The 8,831-nt window shown below is 43.2% G+C and overlaps 1 protein-coding gene across 1 annotated transcript in view; it reads right to left on the reverse strand.

The window, feature by feature from the left end:
• Positions 1-380: 380 nt before the first annotated feature.
• LOC130145389 (endoplasmic reticulum-Golgi intermediate compartment protein 3-like) overlaps positions 381-8,831 on the reverse strand; it is a 74,475-nt gene continuing 66,024 nt past the window's right edge. Inside the window, exon 5 of the transcript XR_008820518.1 lies at positions 381-8,240. The gene's annotated coding sequence lies outside the window, so the exon portion shown is untranslated. The remainder of the gene's footprint in view (positions 8,241-8,831) is intronic.

The following is an 8,831-nucleotide window of genomic DNA, read 5'->3' on the forward strand; positions in this document are numbered from 1 at the left end:
CAACTTGGTATGGAAGTGTAATTTGCTCAGTAATGATGATTCCAGCATCATCTACAGTGTGGACCACAGGCTGGGGTCTTTTTCTGCTCTGGAACAGAACACAACAACCAGCTTCAAGGGAAGATCTGCCAAAGTATAAATAAGAAATGTCAGTGCTGCTTCATGCTTTTTTCATTGGATATGTATTTATGTATATGGGGATGAAGATAATGATGTTGTTTGTACACTTTTGAGTTTGTTTTCTCATCATTGAATAGGGGTGATGATTCCCTTTCTCTATGCTTCATCTCCCTCGTGCTGGGGACCAGGATACTCAACAACAGACAAAAAGTCTGGAAGGGTATACCAGAATAACTTCTTAATGCCTCTAGTACTTTTAAACATGGTTAAAATCACTCATAAGAGTGCAAACCCCTCAAATTGTTCAAGCAGAAAAGAATTTTTCTGGCCTTAAATCTGGCAATTATTTAATTGATCAAAGAGCAAGAGACAACCCAATGTTCAAGCAGACAACCTTGCAGAAGCATGTGAAGAGCCCAGCTTCCTGCATCAAGGACCAGCCCAGTCTCTTTCTTAATTAAGTGGAGAGATAAACCATTATCTTTGAAACAAAATAAACAATAGTCTATAGAACCTTCCAGAAATCACCTGCCAGCCCTTTTCAGGACCAGGCTGGATGCTGAAATTTTCTGCTTCTCATTTCTTACCAGCTACCTGCCTCCCTTGGTTGCAGTACTTAAAGCCAGGTCTGGAGATGGGACGCTTGGGTGGAGCTTCTCTCCTTGTTTGTTTAGGGAGGTATCTGAAAGCACAGTCCTTCCTTTAAGATTCCTCTTCAGAGTCTGTAGTTGCTGAGATTGTGTGTGACAACCATCACAGCACTGGGGTGCCTTCTGCGGGCCAACATTGACCAACACCCTGTTAACCCCGTCTGCCCAAAACATCATTCAGAGAAATGCTAACATTTCACTTGGCTTCTAAACCTGAAGAATGTTCCTCAATGTGATCCAACTACATTGTGTTAAAAATCCTTTTCCATCTCTTTAAATAGTTCAAATTCTACCTCCAATTAAATTCCCGTTAATAATGTTCTTGGCTATTTCGTTACTGCAGCAGGGTTAAACAACCCCTAAGCTTCTTGGTTTAATTGACTCTGATAATACAGCTGAAGTAGCTAAAGTATGTTCAACGAATTTCTTGCAGAGACAGGGTTTGTTTCAATGTGTATGAAGAGTCGAGCCTTTGGGCACACACCTGATCTTCTAAATGATCCTGATGTTTCAAGGCTCTTAGCAAGCCAGAAGACCCTTCTGCTTCACGCAGTGTTTTCTCTCCAGAGCTCGAAATAGTTCCCTGTGAATGTCTGGCTCACATCCCCCCTGAAATCTGATAAAATGTATAGATTTATTGTGAGCTTCCTGCCAGGTCAGGGGCTGAGTCCTAGACAGGAAGTGGGTTTGGTTTGCTGAAATGTTAGATAATTTAGCCAACACAAACTGAACACAAGCTGTCCCAAGCCTGTTAGTAAGTCAGACGGTGGTGCTATCAATGCTGGTTTTGAGACTGATAAAGACTCTTTGTAATATGCAACTGTTATACTGGTTTTTCTTCTCTAAACTGATTTACTAATTTAAGTCTCTCCAACGCAGGCTGAGAACCAGTTCACACGTATGCTTAATGCTGCTGCATACATTGCTGCTCTTTCCCAATGCAGCAGAGATGAGCAGCAATTCTTTGACATAGAAAGTAGATTGAGCTGATGATCTCAGCACTGGCAGAACAGATATGTTAGAGGGACCTGACCACCTTAGCAGCAGCATCTCATGGTGGTGGAGGTGCTCCAGGGCTCCAGAGATGGCCATTAGATTACCTGACTGACTGTGCCTTTTCTCCCCCATCTGACACAGAGCAAAAGCTCCAGTGGAAAAAAAGACTTTTTGCTTTGAGTGTCTGTGTGTTGCTTCAGAGTTTCTGCTTTGTTTGGTGCCTTGTTCTTTTTTAGGCATTCTGGTGCCAGGGCTTTCAAGTGAGAAGACATACCTCTATCTCTGCTCTGAAAAAGAAACAAGAAAACACTGGTCTCCCTGTTCCACAGAAAGGGAAATTGAGGTATGAAGGAAAGGAAAAGAATTCATGGAATATCATGAAGCCAGTCAGAGGAGGGAGGGACACTGCAGAATGTGTGATGAAGATTCTGGTCTGCTCTCAAAACCAGGCTCAGTTCCCAAGACTGCAAGAGAGCTACTAAAGGTCTAAGCAAGACCCTAGAGACCGGCAGGTAGTCCTCATGGCTGGAGTTATATTCTATGCCATTGCAGAAGTGTTTTGTTTTATTGGCACCAGACAGACCTCCTCAAGGCTTCTTCCCTCAGCCTTTGGCTGCTCCCAACGAGACAATGCTGCAAACACCAGTCATGTACCGGCAGTGCTCCCACGCGCCTCTCACAGCCTTTTAGGTAAACATTTCATCAACCTGTCCACTGATGGGACATGATTTCTGGTGAAGGTAACCAGCACAGGTTGCTCCAGCAATAAATTCAGGCCACACAATTTTGTGAGAGGCTCTTTGACGTCAAAACTCAGTAAAACTTTGGATTCTACAAATCCTCCTGGATGTTAAACAGCACCAAAGATGGCAGAAAATACAGTGTCAGTAAAGCCTGCAGAGTGTCAGAAGCATTTTTCTGGTGCTGACTTCTATCAGACCTTGAAATGGCATCCAGAAGCATGATGGAGCTGCTAGTGACTTGGCAAAAATAATGCATAATGCAATAGGAACAGCTGTGCTCAAACCCAGGCAGGTCAACTCATAGCGTCCACTGTGATGGAAAGGTCTCTCCTATCTCAAGGGTATTCTGATGCCCGTGAGTGGGTATAAATAGACCTTGAAGAGGGCAAAGACAGCAGCTTGGCAGCATTCCCTGGTATCTCCTAGAGTTGATGTAAGCCAGTGCGCTGACTGCCCTGTAGCGGCAGAGGGAATCCCGGGTGATGGATATGTAGCATTTCTCCAGGAGTCTGTCACTGCAGACTGTCCTGCACCACAGGGACCGCACTGCCCTTCTTGGTTTTCTTGCTGCCTTGGTTCCTGCTGATTTGAATGACACCTATAAACCTTCCAGGATTCAGACCCTAGCGCCTGGGACAGGTACCTTTATAACTGCATAAATCAAACATAAAAAAAAAACAGGCTTCACTTCAGCTTGCCTGCAGACAGTTCATTAAGATAATTACTCACTTGTATCAGTTGAATGAAGTTGCTGCAACTGCTGTCCCCAGTGGTAGGCCCAGAATGACAGAAACTGGCACTGTGGTCATGCATCAGTCCAAATTCTTTTGCTGCTGTTGGCTTTCTGTCTGTGCGTTCATCCGTCAGGCCAACCTCCCCCATGGACTCCAGCTGAGGATCTCTCTCATCCATGTGTCTGCCCACAGGATTTTTGTAACATTTCTGTTCATGAAAGTTATTTTGCAAGGATGTTGCTCTTCTTGGATGATCTGTATTCCCACATCTTCCTACCTTGGTAGGATGTCTTCTTGTACAGCTTGGCTTGACCCAGCCGGTATCTTGGCTCATTCACCTTAGAGATAAAGAGCTGCCTGCACGGTGACCTTCATCTTTGCAAGTAAGTCTTATAGTACTGTTTCATTCAAGCCATTTAGTAGGGCAGAGATACCCTTAGGGACTTCTGGGCCAGGTCAGTGCTGTCGGTGGCACTGTCCAGCTGGAGAAGTCAAGGCACAGAGGGAGGACACGAGCTGCCCAAAGTTTTGCAGGTGGTCAGCGGGAGAGCCAGGAACAGAGCCCAGGAGGCAACTTGGTCCCAGGGGGAAGATGTGGGCAAGGTTAACACAGCAAATAAAAAATGATCCCTCTGAAATAAATGTGACCCATAAAATACATAAACATTGACTAGCCATAAACAGCATTTACCATTTACAGTATCAGAGCACAAGGATATTTGCCAGCCATTTGCAGCTTAAAGGATAAACAGCAGTTCTTTTGAACCTGAGTTATCAAAAGGGTTATATTTAAAAACATTCATTTCTCCCCAGTCTTTCACCCTTTAAACCATTTGTTTTATGCTTTTCCCTGATCCCACTGCTGTAAATATCACTTTTGCAATACAGTGGCAGTGCAGTAAATATCCTTTCAGGTAACGAAGCAGGCTGGGAGGGACTCCTCCAGTCCCTGAAACAAACTGAAATAGAAACACCGTGGGGATAAAATACAAGAATTGGAGCTTTGACTAAATGGCAGCTTTTGCCACCGTTTCTCTGAGTATATGAAAAATGGAGGCTGTGAATCCAGCTCAGAAACACTCACCTGGGAACATAAAAGAAAGCCTGAAAAAGCCAAAAAAATTACTGAGCATTTTGCTAAACCTTGGAGTTTTGTGGTGGCTGGAGGGCAAGAAAGCTGTGTTTAGTACAACTAACAGGTTTGTTTAGAATGAAATAAAAATCAACAGTAAACTACCTGGGATTTGGCTTCTTATCCCTTCCCAACCCTCTTCTTGCCCTGCTGCTTCAACTAGCATGACTTAGCTGCATCTCCAGATCCCTTCTAAGAAGTATATACGGGCCAGGGCTACAAACACTGTGCTTTTTCTTTTTTTTTTTTTTTTTTTTTTTTTTAAATAAAAAAGAAACCCCCAATATTTTAAATGCCTTCTGCTTGAACTCTATTTGAAGTTTGGAAATGTCTTGAGATCCCTGAAGTCTGATGTCCTTTTATCCCACAGAAAACCTTCACATTCTTCTGGGTCATTTGCATGGAAACTCCTCAGGGACTGATTCATTGTGATTTTCTCATTTTGGCTTGTTACAGAGTGAAATTTTTACTAAGATATTAAATGTAGTAATGGTATGTTTATTGGAAATATGTAAATACAAAATTAAAACACTGCTTTAAAATAAAACTTGAGCAAAACAAACTGAAAAAGTAAAATGCCAAATCAAAAAAAAGCATGTCTGCCATTATTGAAACTAAAATGTCATTTTTGGGGGCTTTTCCCATCTGATCTATGTTCCTGTGAAATGTTACACATGTAGGAATAGAGAAAGAATCTGCATTTATACAGTTTATGCTATCAGACTTGCTTGTCTTATAACAAATGAGAAGTTCCCACCTCTCCCAACTGCAATGCTGCCTGTACCAGTATGCACTTGCTTTTTAGTACTTATAGTGCTTATTCTTAAACTGGGCTTTGCTCTTTCCTGGCCCATCCCAAAGCTGGCAGATTTGACAGTCAAAAAAATGAAGGCCCCCATCAGAGTGGTATTTTACCATCAGGATTTTACAAACCAGGAAAAAGCTCTTAGAAAAACAAGGAAGGATTCAAAGGAGAATGCAGCACAGTGACCATTGCAGTAGTAAGCATGGGGCATCACACAGAGCTTCCAGTCACCAGCCAGCAAAGGAAAACCTCACTCTTGCCTGGGAGCAGAGGATGATGCTTCCTTGACTGGTCATGTTGGGGAGGACAAGCTGCATGTCCTGACTTCCCACTAGAGCCTTCTGCTGGACCTTACTGCCTATGGAAAGGCATTTATTTTAATGGAGTCTCATTCACCTGTAGGTAGCAGCCTTGGCTGGATTGAGGCTGTGTCAGTTGGTAGGGCAGTGCCGAGGCTCTCCAGCCCCATTAAACACTTACAATATTATTTTCCAGCTGAAGTTTCCCAGCAGTTTAAGCACTCCAACAGTGAGCTTCACACTGCCATGGTATTAAACATGGTTCATCCATGCTGTGACATCCAAACACTGCAGACAAGCTTAGTACAGCCAAGCTCAGTTCAGCCAAGCTCATCCATCTGAGCTGGCAATCCAACAATGGGCATCAGCAAGTATGGTCTCACACCAGTGGGGACAAGATGGCCCCAGCAGCTCCAGCCCCTCTGCCCACCCACTGGTAGGAGCGCTGAGGCTGCAGCCGTGTAGCATGCTCAGCAACATGCTTTTACCCATAGTGCTGGTATCAGCACAGCAGATAATCCCACTTTGTACTGGAGATTTCTCAAAAAAAAAAATATATTTGTCTTGTCCAGCCTGAGAATGATGCAACAGTCATAATCTGAACAGACATGTGGACAGCGAGGGACCAGGGTGCAAACCCAAGTCAGAAAAACCCATATGGGTTCAGGTGTTGTCTTCCCCTGGCACCTTCTTTGCCTTGATACAAAGCATCTACATACCTTTTCTTCTCCATCTGCACTCAGATAATAATTCAATGGGACCATTGTTTGGAGAAAAAACCTCCCTGGCTATGCACAACAATTTCCCATCAGTCTGAAGCATTTGATTTCAGGAGGAGCAAGGGACCAGGATCTTCTGCTGACCATCCAGCAGTGGGAGGAAAGAGGGAAGCTGGTATTTAAAAGCACTTTTTTTACTAAGGAGACATGGACATGAATGCCTTGGAGGGGGAGGCAGACCTTCCTTGTGCCAGGACACATGAAGCCTACAAGCTACACGTGAAGCAGCTCTACAGAATGGCAGGGCTGCTCTGTGGCCAGCATAAGCCATTAATGGTTTGACTGTTTACGTTGCAAGCAGGCTCAGGAAGAGCTTTAAATGCATATTTTCCTCTTGAAATATTGAATTCAGTGTTTTCATTTTCAGAGGCCTGGGTAAAAAATATGTTTCATATTTTAAAAGTAAACATTGCTTTTACAGAGGTATAAATGCAGACCTATAGTAGCCAGCACTCCTTTGCCTCTCACCTTATTTTCAAAGCTTTAGTGTTGCTTGTGTGCCACAACCTCTGCTAGTGAAAAATATTCACCTGAAATATATTTTTCTTTCTTTGCTAATTAACAGCAAAATGACACAGAGAAACTTTATATTTTCCTCAGCAAGAACAGCCATAGAGACTTTATTTACAGAGGGCTCTGAATGATCCCTATTCACAGCAAGCAAGTACTGTCTGCACCAGTAGATCCTTGTACTGATGCCAGAGCAACAGGAGAAACCCCATCGTAGACAGGGCTGTAGATAAAATCTCCTAAATGTTATGATTCTATCTCACTTTGTTCCTTAACAGTTGTCAATGTATGGCTGTAGCTGTTCTATATATTTTGGGAGCAAACATACCTGTGTGCATATAAGCACATGAGGATATTAGTGAATAGTATTTATACATAGTGGCACTCATCTAAATCCATGCATATATAAACACATCCATGAAAAGTATGCATGGAGAAGAGTTTTGTGTCTGTATATATGTGCACACATACATATTTATATACCTAAACACATACATGCATGTATGGTCATACGTGTATATATTTATGCATCCGTTCATAGGCATAAGCATTTATACATGAAGTTTTTATACCTGGCTTTTTGTGCATGCACATGTACACGTGAAGGTCTGCGTGTGTTTTCTATACTACTCCATGATCATAATCTGCAATTTTTACATCTTGCATGAGCGTCCTTTTAATCCCAGGGGCTCTGAAATAGCAGGCAAGTAAAGGAAGGTGCCACAAAGCTTGGAAACGGGCCTCAATGACAGAAAGAGGCAAAATGGGAGCAAAAAAAGCTCATCTGAAGCATTTGCTCCTTATGCCTAGAAAATCTCCAGCTAGCTCCAGAGATGGTTGAAAGCCTGTGACTGATGGTGTGTACTTGGGAAGATAGCAGCAGGACAAATCCGTGCTGATTTTGCATGAGAACACAGCCATCTTTAAATATTTTAATTAATAGTTTTAATGTTGAAAGAGTTAAGAATAGTCTGGTAACTTCACTGAGGACAGGCCCTTTTTTCCGTAATCAAAGACCCTTTCTCCACAGGAGGTCTCAGTCTCTGTTGAAGAACGTTTGGAGTAAAGAGTGACTCTGGGTAAGGGAAGAGAAACTGGGTTTTGAATTAAAGGTAGTTTGCCACGGTGCTGTACCAACACAATGCAGATGAAATGGATGAGTGCTCCGAGGGTGTGTGGCTGGAAAGGTAAGCAAAGACTGATCCATCAGAGGAGAAGGGCTTTAATCAACGGACGATAGTGTAATACAGTAGTTAAAAAAAAAAGAAAATAGATGCACTGCTTTGTCATGATTCATTAAATTAATTAAATTCATCTTACTCTGGAACTAAATCTCCTTACTTCTCTTCCATAAATAAAACATTGGATTTCTGCCCACTTGCAGCATCATCAGTCTTATTCGTTGATTTAGTTTATTAGCTTTTTGTGGCAGGAGCTGCATCTCCCTCGTGTGTACAGACCTGAATGCTATGCTGTAAAAAATAAATCAAACTGATGATAATCTGTTTGTCTATCCTGAGTTTCTTGTCTATTTATCTAGTTTAGGGTACAGAGTTCTTTCTTTCCCTCCCTGCTCTGCTGCACAGGGGGCACAGCCTCATAGAGCAGTAACTGTTTCCTACAGGAAGAAATTTGTTCTGCATCCTACGTTTCCATGCATACCTCCCCAAGCCCCACTCTCCTCTTCCTCTCCCCTCCTCCTGCCACCAAGCAATCGCCTGCAAATTCAGCCAAGGAAAAAAACCCCTCTGATTGCACAGGCTGGTTTCCAGCACTTGGCAAACACGGGGACTGAGAGATGATTTGTGTGTCGCTATTCCTGTGCCCCCCTCCAACCGCCGCTGCCTCCCCAGGCTATGCCAAGGGAAGGACACAAGCCTGACACACTGCAGACCATTTGCTTACTGTGGCAAAGCCCAGGATTTTCAGACAGGAGCTGGTGATTGACAGGTTAACCCCAGTTCCCCAGGGCTGGTTTCACTGGTCCCACTGTTATGGTCCCAGATTGCCCACATACCATGCCATTATGGGTCTCTTTATAGCTTCCCATCCCCTTTGCTGAG

This window comes from Falco biarmicus, chromosome 3 (assembly GCF_023638135.1).
Source record: "Falco biarmicus isolate bFalBia1 chromosome 3, bFalBia1.pri, whole genome shotgun sequence".
Lineage (NCBI taxonomy): Eukaryota > Metazoa > Chordata > Aves > Falconiformes > Falconidae > Falco > Falco biarmicus.